The sequence below is a fragment of the Trachemys scripta genome, chromosome 3 (genome assembly GCF_013100865.1).
Source record: "Trachemys scripta elegans isolate TJP31775 chromosome 3, CAS_Tse_1.0, whole genome shotgun sequence".
Taxonomy (NCBI): domain Eukaryota; kingdom Metazoa; phylum Chordata; order Testudines; family Emydidae; genus Trachemys; species Trachemys scripta.
In genome coordinates this window covers 198,152,609-198,162,435 of record NC_048300.1, presented here as the reverse complement: position 1 = coordinate 198,162,435, position 9,827 = coordinate 198,152,609, and the positions used below count along the sequence as shown (strand labels likewise).

Genomic DNA, 9,827 nt, shown 5'->3' with positions numbered 1-9,827 from the left:
GGGTGGGGCTGGAGATGAGGGGTTTGGGTGCAGAAGGGGGCTCTGGGTTTGGGGGAGCTCAGGGGTGGGTCAGGGGATTGGGGTACGGGACAGGGTCAGGGCTCTGGGCTGAGGGTGCAGGATCTGGGGTGGGGTCGGGGATGAGGGGTTTGGGGTGCAGGAGGGGGCTCTGGGTTTCAGAGGGGCTCAGGGCCGGGGCAGGGGATTGGCACGCAGGGTTGGGGCACCTGCTTACCTCAGGCGCTCCCAATCAGTGGCGCAGCAGGGGTGCTAAGGCAGGTTTCCTGCCTGTCCTGGCACCGCGGACCGCGCTGCCCCCCGGAAGTGGCCAGCAATAGGTTCGGCTCCTAGGTGGAGGTGCACAAGCGGTTCCGTGCGGCTCTCGCGCGCAGGCACCGCCCTCCCCCAGCTCCCATTGGCTGGAAACTGGCGAATGGGATTGCAGAGCCTGTGCTTGGGGCAGGGGCAGTGCGCGGAGCCCCATGCCCCCCCACCCCCGCCTAGGAGCTGGACCTGCTGCTGGCCACTTCTGGGGCGCAGCGCGGTGTCAGAACAGGTAGGGACTAGCCTGCCTTAGCCGGGCAGCACCGCCGACGGGACGTTTAACGGCCCGGTAGGAGGTGCTGACCAGAGCTGCTGTGACCCAGCGCCTTACGTTCCACGACCCAGTACCGCAGTTTGAAAACCACCGATACAGGGTGTCTGGAGCGGAGTGGGGAATGGAACCCAGGTCCCCAGCTAGTGCCTGAAATACTGACTCACCCTCCTTCTCATCCTTCGCAGGAAGAGTCAGGATGGCACAAAGAATAGCCCCCCCCAGCTCCAGCCACATGCACTAGCCCTAGTGGGAGCCCTCAGCTGGGTCTGAACCCCGGACCGACAGCACAGCTCTCTAGCACCCAAGCTAAAGGGGTAACTCCATTGGCTGGTAGCCGTAGTAGACTGGTATCCCCCAGTGAGCCAACCAGCATGTGTGTGGATGGAGCAGAGATGTGACCCACCTTGCCGGTGTATTTCCCCTCCCCACAAGAGGATGATGACAGTGGCTTCATAGCCCCACTGCAGACGTGGGGGTTACGGGGATCGCAGACCCCAGCCCCACCTCGCAGAAGCGTGAATGTTTCCGTGACGCTGCACAGACGTTTCCCCCGGCGCCTCTCGGTGTTTCGGAGCGGCGAGGCGAATACCTCCGCCCTGCCGGGAAGGAACGTGGCCCTGTTTCCCCTCAGAGCAGAACGGGAGCTACCTTGTGCCTGGCGACGGGAGGAGAAGGGGGAAGAAACCCCTCCCTCCCTCAAAGGCAGAGGTCTTCAATCTGTGGGGCATGCCCCCCTAGGGGGGCGCAGAGTAACATTCGGGGGGCATGGCTGGGGTCTGGACCAGCCCCCACAGGGAGCATGGAGGGAGCGCCCCCCAGCTTCGCTCCTGGCCCCGCGCCTGGGGTCCCAGCTGCCCACCCCGTGCCCAGGGATCTGCGCCTGGCCACGGCTGCAGGCCTCGGACCCCGGCCAAGGGTCCCTTTCCGCCTCCCTCCCCAGCTGTGGCCCCAACCTTGGCCTCCTTACCCGTGTCTGCATCGCTCCAGCCCTGCTCCCGGCTCCGTGGGGGGGGGGCGCACACAGGGGAAAGGGGGGCCGTGAGGTAAAAAGTTTGGGGACCACTGCTCTAAGGGCCCCCCTGCAGCCCTCCAGCTACTGTACCATTGTCATTAACGTCATTGCGGGGGAGGGGCGGGGGGGACAGAAGATGATCCTCTTTCCTACCTGCCCCCCATCTGCCCCCTGACATTCAGGAGCTACCTCAGCTGGGCTCCACACCCCCCCACCCGGGTGCACACCCCTCTGCCCAGCATCGTCCCCCCAGCTCCTGGGCCCCTCTTGTGCCATGGACGGGGGCGGAAAGGAGCCATCGTCAATGCCGACCCCCCTCGCCCCTTGGCAGGCAGCTGGCCCTGCCACATGGCGCCTTGGGAATTGCTGTGCCAAGGCCTGGCTGGTTAATAGGGCCGTTGGCACGGTGCCCCTGACTGGCAGGTTCTCGCTGTCCCTAGCAAACAGCTCTGACCGGTCTCACGCTGCAGCCAGCCCAGCTGGGTTGTCTCCGGGATTAGACCCCTGGGGCTGGGTTCCACAGAACTGCCCAGGCGAGGCCCAGGGAGGGGCCGGGCTGTTTAATTTAGTTTCCTCCTAGTCCTTGGAGCCGGATGAGAATGATTTAACAGGGAAGAGGAGGCCGGCTCCCTTCGACGTAACCTCTCCCGAGTGAGCAGGGCGACCGGGGAACATGTCAGCTACTCCAGTCTCCACTCCATCCCTGCGCTTGGGGCAAGAACGGCACGGGGGTGGGCTCAGGTACCTTTACCCTCGCTACGGCCTGGATCTGTGCAGGGCCCTGCCCGCCCCTGCTGTAGGCGTTCTCCGTGGCTGGCTACAGGCCCTGGGAAGCCGAGAATGGCTGACGTGAAACGCACTTTGTCTGTGCCCCCAACCTGGCCTCTCCTCCGCACGCAGAACCTCACCCCAGCTCCACTCCAGCTGGGGAGCCCTCCTGGGCTGCGGGTTCGCTTAGCGGATCGCGTCTGCCCCCTGATCCTGTCAGAGCGGCATCAAGGGGCCTTCCTGGAACTGCAAGGCTGGCGCCCCAAGTTCCTGTGGGCTGCAAATCCCAAACCCGGGGGCTTCTTTGGGTGCCTGTGGCTATAAAATACATGAACTCTCGGCTTTCTGTCTCCATCTCTGAGCGCTCTGCCTGTGTGAGGAGACAGCAGCCATCGTGTTCTCAGCGTCGTTGTGCGCACTCCGGATTGGAGCTGCGCTTTGAGATCACTTTGTCTCCAGCTTCCAGCTACGATCCTCTGCAGCGGTGGCCAAATCCCAGAAGTCTGCTCTGCTGGAAAGCCCAGTTCACAGCCTCACGCGATCTCTTCCACCACTAACAACTGCTGTTGTGTCCGGTACTTCATTCAAGCAGCTCTTTGTGAGGGGGAGGAGCGGCCGGGAGGGGAAGGTCCTTGGCCCTAAGATACTTGACAAAGGGGAAAAGAAAAATCAGAGGCTCGCTGGCTTTACTGCCCCCCTTTGTGACAAACCCCCAGCGCTTTGCCCGGCACTAGCTCATTTCAGGGGAGCATCTGATCGGATTTTACAGAGTCATGATTTAAGTCTCAGCCACCCAGGCGGAAGGAAGGTGGGTGTAATTCTCCCTGGTCTACAGCGATATGTGCGTAAAACAACCTCAATGCTATTCTGGGCCTGGAACAAAAAAGTTTGGGGGAAACTGAGGCCTGGAGAGGGGGATCGGGGATAGAGCTGCAAATAGAACCCAGGAGTCCTGCCGCCCCCTAGTGGGCTTTTACTGTTAGGTTGCCTCTAGTCCCACCAAACAGCATTAATCGGTTTTCTCGAAGCCACGAATGGCTTGGAAAAGGCCTCAGCTCCTCCCCACATCCATATACCCTCTCGCCAATTCCTCTGTCGTTACAGCTGGACCAAAGAGAGCATTGAAGTCCGTTGTCAGGTAGATCCTGCCTTAGCCATGCCCGGCACACTGGGAATGCATCTGTACAGGGTGATCGTACGGGGTCTGTATTTCATATCCAGCCTTAAACAGCGGGGTGGGGGCTGCAGGGAAAAGGTGGCCACGAGCCAAACTGTCCATACGCTGGAGTATGGGGCACAATGCGGCATTCAGAGCCCAGCCTGCAAACAGCCGGACTAAGTCATGCTAAAGAACGCACCGATTCTTTGCACGCTTGGTAACAGAGTTTGTTTAACGTACGGGGCAGCAGAGAGTGCAGCATACCAGCTGCACGGGGATGTCTGGGTTACACTGGTGAACTCACAGACTCAAACAGCCTCTCCAGCGCTTTGGATTATAGAAATAAAAAAATTGAAAAACCGGTAGCAGTAGTAGGTTGTTTACTTTATGCCTGGGGTGGCCAACTTGTGGCTCCAGAACCACATGCGGCTCTTCAGAAGTTAATATGCGGCTCCTTGTATAGGCACCGACTCCAGGGCTGGAGCTACAGGCGCCAACTTTCCAATGGGCAAGGGGATGCTCACTGCTCAACCCCTGGCTCTGCCACAGGCCCTGGCTACAGAGCATCCATCCTGGGGAGAGATACCAGGGGTGTGTCTGCTTTGATGCACGGCCAGGTGTGGCTGTTACTGGCTCAGGTAAGGTATGTCACACACAGTGCCTCCTAGTGGCTGATCTGTGTACTACAGGTTTAGCGTTCCACCACACCCACGCTGCCCGAAACACCCTGTTACTCTGCACCCCTGTAGGGGTTTTCACCACCCCCTCGCCACACACACACACTGCTGTGATGCAGCTTTTAACCCCTTCCATGCCTACACAATGGGGGAGGGGAGCTGACTGCCAGCAGGTGGGCTGGGGCAGATTGTCCCCTGTGTGGACAGGGGGCCCCATACAGAACTGATTAAGGCCAGAAAGCAACTCAGTGAGTGACCCCCTACATCTAAGGACAAGAACCCCTGTGCCTAGCTAAGCCCTTCGCTTATTCACATTCACTCTGGTATCTAAGCACTGATTGGAGGGGAGGACCCAAGGGGGTGGGGAAAGTAATGTGATTGGCCCTTAAGGAGGGAATGCTGCAGTCAGGGGCGGGTGACGCTGCAAGACTGCAGTTAAAAAGAGACACAGCTTGGATTGTACAGGAGCTGCTGGGGCCAACAGGAAGGTGTTGGCTTGTTCCAGCCTCTGGAGTCTCCCCCCATGAGTCTGCAGGAGCAGGGCCCTTTGTCCTGCCCCATCCCTCGTGGGAGATAAGGGCGGTACTAGATATTGTGGTGCTCTGAGGACTGTGTCGGTGTTGCAAGCTATTGCCTTCCGAGTGTGTGTTTTGGGGGGAGGTTTTCCTAGTCCTGCTGGCAGGTTAGTGGGCACTGCCAGGCGGTGTGTGGTGTGGTCACAGTCTAGAAGGAACCAGCCTAGACCAAGGTGGGGTGAGTTGTGTCTCTCTTAGAGCTCTTTGGTGACTCTTTTAGAAGGCAGCACAGAGATGCTGAACAATGCTGGCTGACGTCAAAGGGAAGAGGCCCATTAAGGGGTGTTGGATCCGGCCCGAGATGCTGGTCTCAGTTACGCCAGTGTAAATACTGAGTAAATGCATATACTTCGGTGATGATACCAGCGCCTGTGACAGCAGAACCCGGTGGAGAGGTCTCCTCCAGAGAGAGGATCATTTTCTGCTGTTCAGGAGGACGCTCGAGGCAAACGAAGACAATACGGTCTGCCAAGTGGGAAGCTGGGGGCCTGCCTTACTTTCCAGACACAGCAGTAACGGTAGAAGGGACTTCAGGTTTCTGCCAGCTCCTGGCAGGAACAGGAGGGAGGCAGGAACAAACTTTCCTTGTGCAGACGCTGATAGCTTCCCTTACACCCTGTATTATTCTAACTCTTCACCTTCCTTTGGAGTTTGGACCCAAGAGGGCCGACGAGATGAGACTTTTGTGGCCCAAGGGCCCTGCTGAAAGACTAAAGGAATTCAAAATGCTGTTGGGTGACAAACTAGATCCACTCCCATTTAGGTTAAAATGGTTTCTTGTTGCCAATATTTGGTTCGTTTTAAGACAATATGATTACCTATGTGAATCACATACACATGGCAAAACAGATAAGGCAAGAAAGATAATTGGCCAAATTATCTCTTCTGAGGACAGGTGACTCCTTCCAAATCTCTGATCTCTGCTACGTTCTTCACCCCGGTTCTTCTGCCCTCTCCACTTGTCAGTCACTTGGCTTTTATCCCCATTCCATAACTTCCTGCAGACTCAGCTTGCTTGCTCGGCTGTGCACCTAGCTACTCGAAACCCCCGACTAAAACCTTCAGAGGGTCCTGTGGCACCTTTAAGACTAACAGAAGTATTGGGAGCATAAGCTTTCGTGGGTGAATGCCCACTTCATCAGACGCATGTAATGGAAATTTCCAGAGGCAGATATAAATCAGTATAGAGATAACGAGGTTAGAAGACCCTGGAAGAATTCCACCATGATTTCAACAGCTTCCACCCCACCATCAACCTCAGCCTGGACCAATCTACATGGGAGGTCCACTTCCTAGACACCACAGTACAAATAAGCGATGGCCACGTTACCACCACCCTATACTGAAAACCCACCAACCGCTATGCCTACCTTCATGCCTCCAGCTTCCACCCCGGACACACCACACGATCCATCATCTACAGCCAAGCACTGAGGTACAACCGCATCTGCTCCAACCACTCAGACAGAGACCAACACCTACAAGATCTTCACCAAGCATTCTCAAAACTACGATACCCACACAAGGAAATAAAGAAACAAATCAACAGAGCCAGACGTGTACCCAGAAGCCTCCTGCTACAAGACAGGCCCAAAAAAGAAACCAACAGAATTCCACTGGCCATCACCTACAGTCCTCAGCTTAAACCTCTCCAATGCATCATCAGTGATCTACAACCCATCCTGGACAATGATCCCTCACTTTCACAGACCTTGGAAGGCAGGCCAGTCCTCGCCCACGGACAACCCACCATCCTTAAGCATATTCTCACCAGCAACCACGCACCGCACCATAACAACTCTAACTCAGGAACCAACCCATGCAACAAACCTCGATGCCAACTCTGCCCACATATCTACACCAGCAACACCATCACAGGACCTAACCAGATCAGCTACAACATCACCGGCTCATTCACCTGCACGTCCACCAATGTTATATATGCCATCATGTGCCAGCAATGCCCCTCTGCTATGTACATTGGCCAAACTGGACAGTCACTACGTAAAAGGATAAATGGACACAAGTCAGATATCAGGAATGGCAATATACAAAAACCTGTAGGAGAACGCTTCAACCTCCCTGGCCACACAATAGCAGATGTAAAGGTAGCCATCTTACAGCAAAAAAACTTCAGGACCAGACTCCACAGAGAAACTGCTGAGCTCCAGTTCATTTGCAAATTTGACACCATCAGATCAGGATTAAACAAAGACTGTGAATGGCTATCCAACTACAGAAGCAGTTTCTCCTCCCTTGGTGTTCACACCTCAACTGCTAGCAGAGCACCTCACCCTCCCTGATTGAACTAACCTTGTTATCTCCATACCGATTTATATCTGCCTCTGGAGATTTCCATTACTTGCATCTGAAGCAGTGAGGTTCTTACCCACGAAAGCTTATGCTCCCAATACTTCTGTTAGTCTAAAAGGTGCCACAGGACCCTCTGTTGCTTTTTACAGATTCAGACTAACACGGCTACCCCTCTGATACTTGACTAAAACCTTCTTATGCATGAATCACAATAACAATCCCAAACTAATATATTATTGCTTATCCTATGAAAACTTATTTTTATCTGTCTAATTCTATCATCTTTTCTCCGCTGTTCATTTCACCGGCCCCATCCAGTTGCTCTTATCTTACAGGTCTGTTTTTGCGGCCTTGGGTTTTGCTTGTTAGGATGTCTTGGGAGGCCCCTGAAGTTACCAAGTCCCCATTTCACCGGCTGTTTACACGGACCAAGGTTTTACAAAGTCAGACACACAAGCCAGGTTTCACGCAAGCCTGAAGTTGTTTCAGTTAAGTTCTGGAACGCTGCATCAGCAGAGACCCAAAGAAAAAGTAAAAATTCCTGTTTCCTGATATTATCATCATTTCTCTAACATTTGTGTGTGTGTGTGTGTGTGATATTTGTCTAACACATTTCATTGCACCGTTTTCTAACAAGGCAAACAGCTGGCTTGGGCCCAGGTGCAGAGAAAGGGCCAGAGATGGTGATTTCCCTCAGGGTGTAACTCCACTGACTCCCCGGTCCCCGGTGGGCCATTCTCGCCACCTCGTGATTCCATTTACTCCAGTGGGGCTAGCCCTGAGTTACACCAGAGTCAGGCCCAAAGGACCTGCGTCGACTCACCTGATCCTACTCATTAAGGGTAGAATTCACCCTGTGCACAGACACAGCCCGAGGCCCAGGCACCACCCACCCACAGGCCTTTTGCTAAATCTCTACACGGGGTGAATTTCACCTTCAGTGTGAGGTCCTGGGCAGACAGGTTCATGCACAAACCATCACTCCCTTGCAGACCCCCATTGAGTTCAGTGGGGGGCTTTGGGCAAGAGTAGGGGTCTGTGCATACACATTGCGTGGTACAAGGACTGCACGAGGGGAGGGAACACCATGACAATCCCAGGCCATGGCGTGATGTCCTTCTTCAGTCAACGCTCCCACCGAAGTCAATGGGAGTTTTTCCTTAGCAAAGACCTCAAGATCCAGCCCAGAGAAGGCCCAGAGGGTCATGAAAACATGTTCTGTTCAGAGCGGTGCTGTTGCTGGAGCCAGCGGAGAAGGAGCCAGGCAGACAGATGGACGCAGAGGGAGGTGATGGACACACAGCTGTCTGCTGTGCCAGCGTTTATTGTTCTGGTTGCCCAACAGACACTAACAGGAGAGTGAGGTTTTGCACTGAGGAGCAGGGCAGAGCACAGAGCCCTCTGAACATTTAAAGGGACAGGACATCGCATTCCTCCACCCTACTTTGAAAAGCTTTCCAAACACAAAGATATTATTGTTTACGTGGTGTGACGGGGTGCCCTACTCACCACTGGATGGTGCTGTGACGAAGTGGGAATGTCCATAATGTTTTCTCTGAATAGTGTGTGGGTGCCTCAGCTTCCCCGATGCAGTTCTTAAGTATCTAGGTGGTGGGAGAAGGGGGTGTGATTGTTGCAGAGCCCTAGAGGGCAGATGTGATGCTGTCTGGACAGAAAATGGCCAACACTCTGTCTCCTGGCAACTAATGACCTGGGCCCCTCCTCTACAAAGGTGCCCACGGAAGGTGTTGGAGAACAAAGAAATCAGGTGACCTCCTGGCCCAGGAAAGGGACAAAGGGAGAGGAGGGGCTGGAAAGTTTCAGTTTGGGAGTGGCTGGGGATGTGGAATGAGGTGCAGATGTGGTTGTCTGGCTCACTGCCCCCCAAAATGGACCCGGCTGAGGGGTCCTGTTCTCTGTACCTACAAGCTCTGTTTTAGACCGTGTTCCTGTCATCTAATAAACCTCTGTTTTATTGGCTGGCTAAGAGTCATGTCTGACTGCGAAGTGGGGGTGCAGGACCCTCTGGCTTCGCCAGGACCCCGCCTGGGCGGACGCACTGTGGGAAGCGCACAGAGGGGCAGAGGATGCTGAATGATCCAAGGTCAGACCCAGGAAGGTGAAGCCGTGTGAGCTTCTTGCCCTGAAGACAGTCTGCTCACAGAGAGGAGATTTCACCAGAGTCCTGACTGGCTTCCTAGTCACTAAGTGGTTTTCCCTTCTGGAATGGAGACTCTGCTCCTCAAGAGGCATCAGGCATTTCTCACGCCGGCTGCCCTGACCCTGTCACTCCTCCAGTGACCCAGGCAGTCTTCTAGCTTACTGCCCCAGACAGCGCCACGCAGCAGCGGTTGGTAGGGGACCCAGGCTGGCTCTCTGCTCTGTGGTCCAGTCCAGGGCCCTTAACTGAGCAGTCTGCAGCTACCCTAACCTTACTGTCTCCTAGCTCCACCCAAGTAGCAGCTAATGGCAGAATTCCATGATGTGGTCCATCACCAAGGTAAAATGCCTACAATACCGATAGGTTCAAATTCCAAAGATAATCAAGGAGATGTCGTCTCTAACTCCAGCTCGGATTGGAGATCTGACTGCCGTCTCTGACCCAGATGCTATCTCGGACTCCCGCTTCTGATAATACGTGTAGTGCTAGGTCTTGGTCAGTGTCATGGTGATGTGTCCTTTCTTCTGGCATTTTCAGCAAATAACCTGATGCGCCCAGCAATCC

General features: G+C 54.9%; 1 protein-coding gene across 1 annotated transcript in view; it reads right to left on the bottom strand.

Annotated features, from left to right (window-relative positions):
- SCARA5 (scavenger receptor class A member 5) overlaps window positions 1–9,827 on the bottom strand; it is a 178,332-nt gene that overhangs the window by 158,630 nt on the left and 9,875 nt on the right. The gene's annotated exons all lie outside the window — the stretch shown is intronic.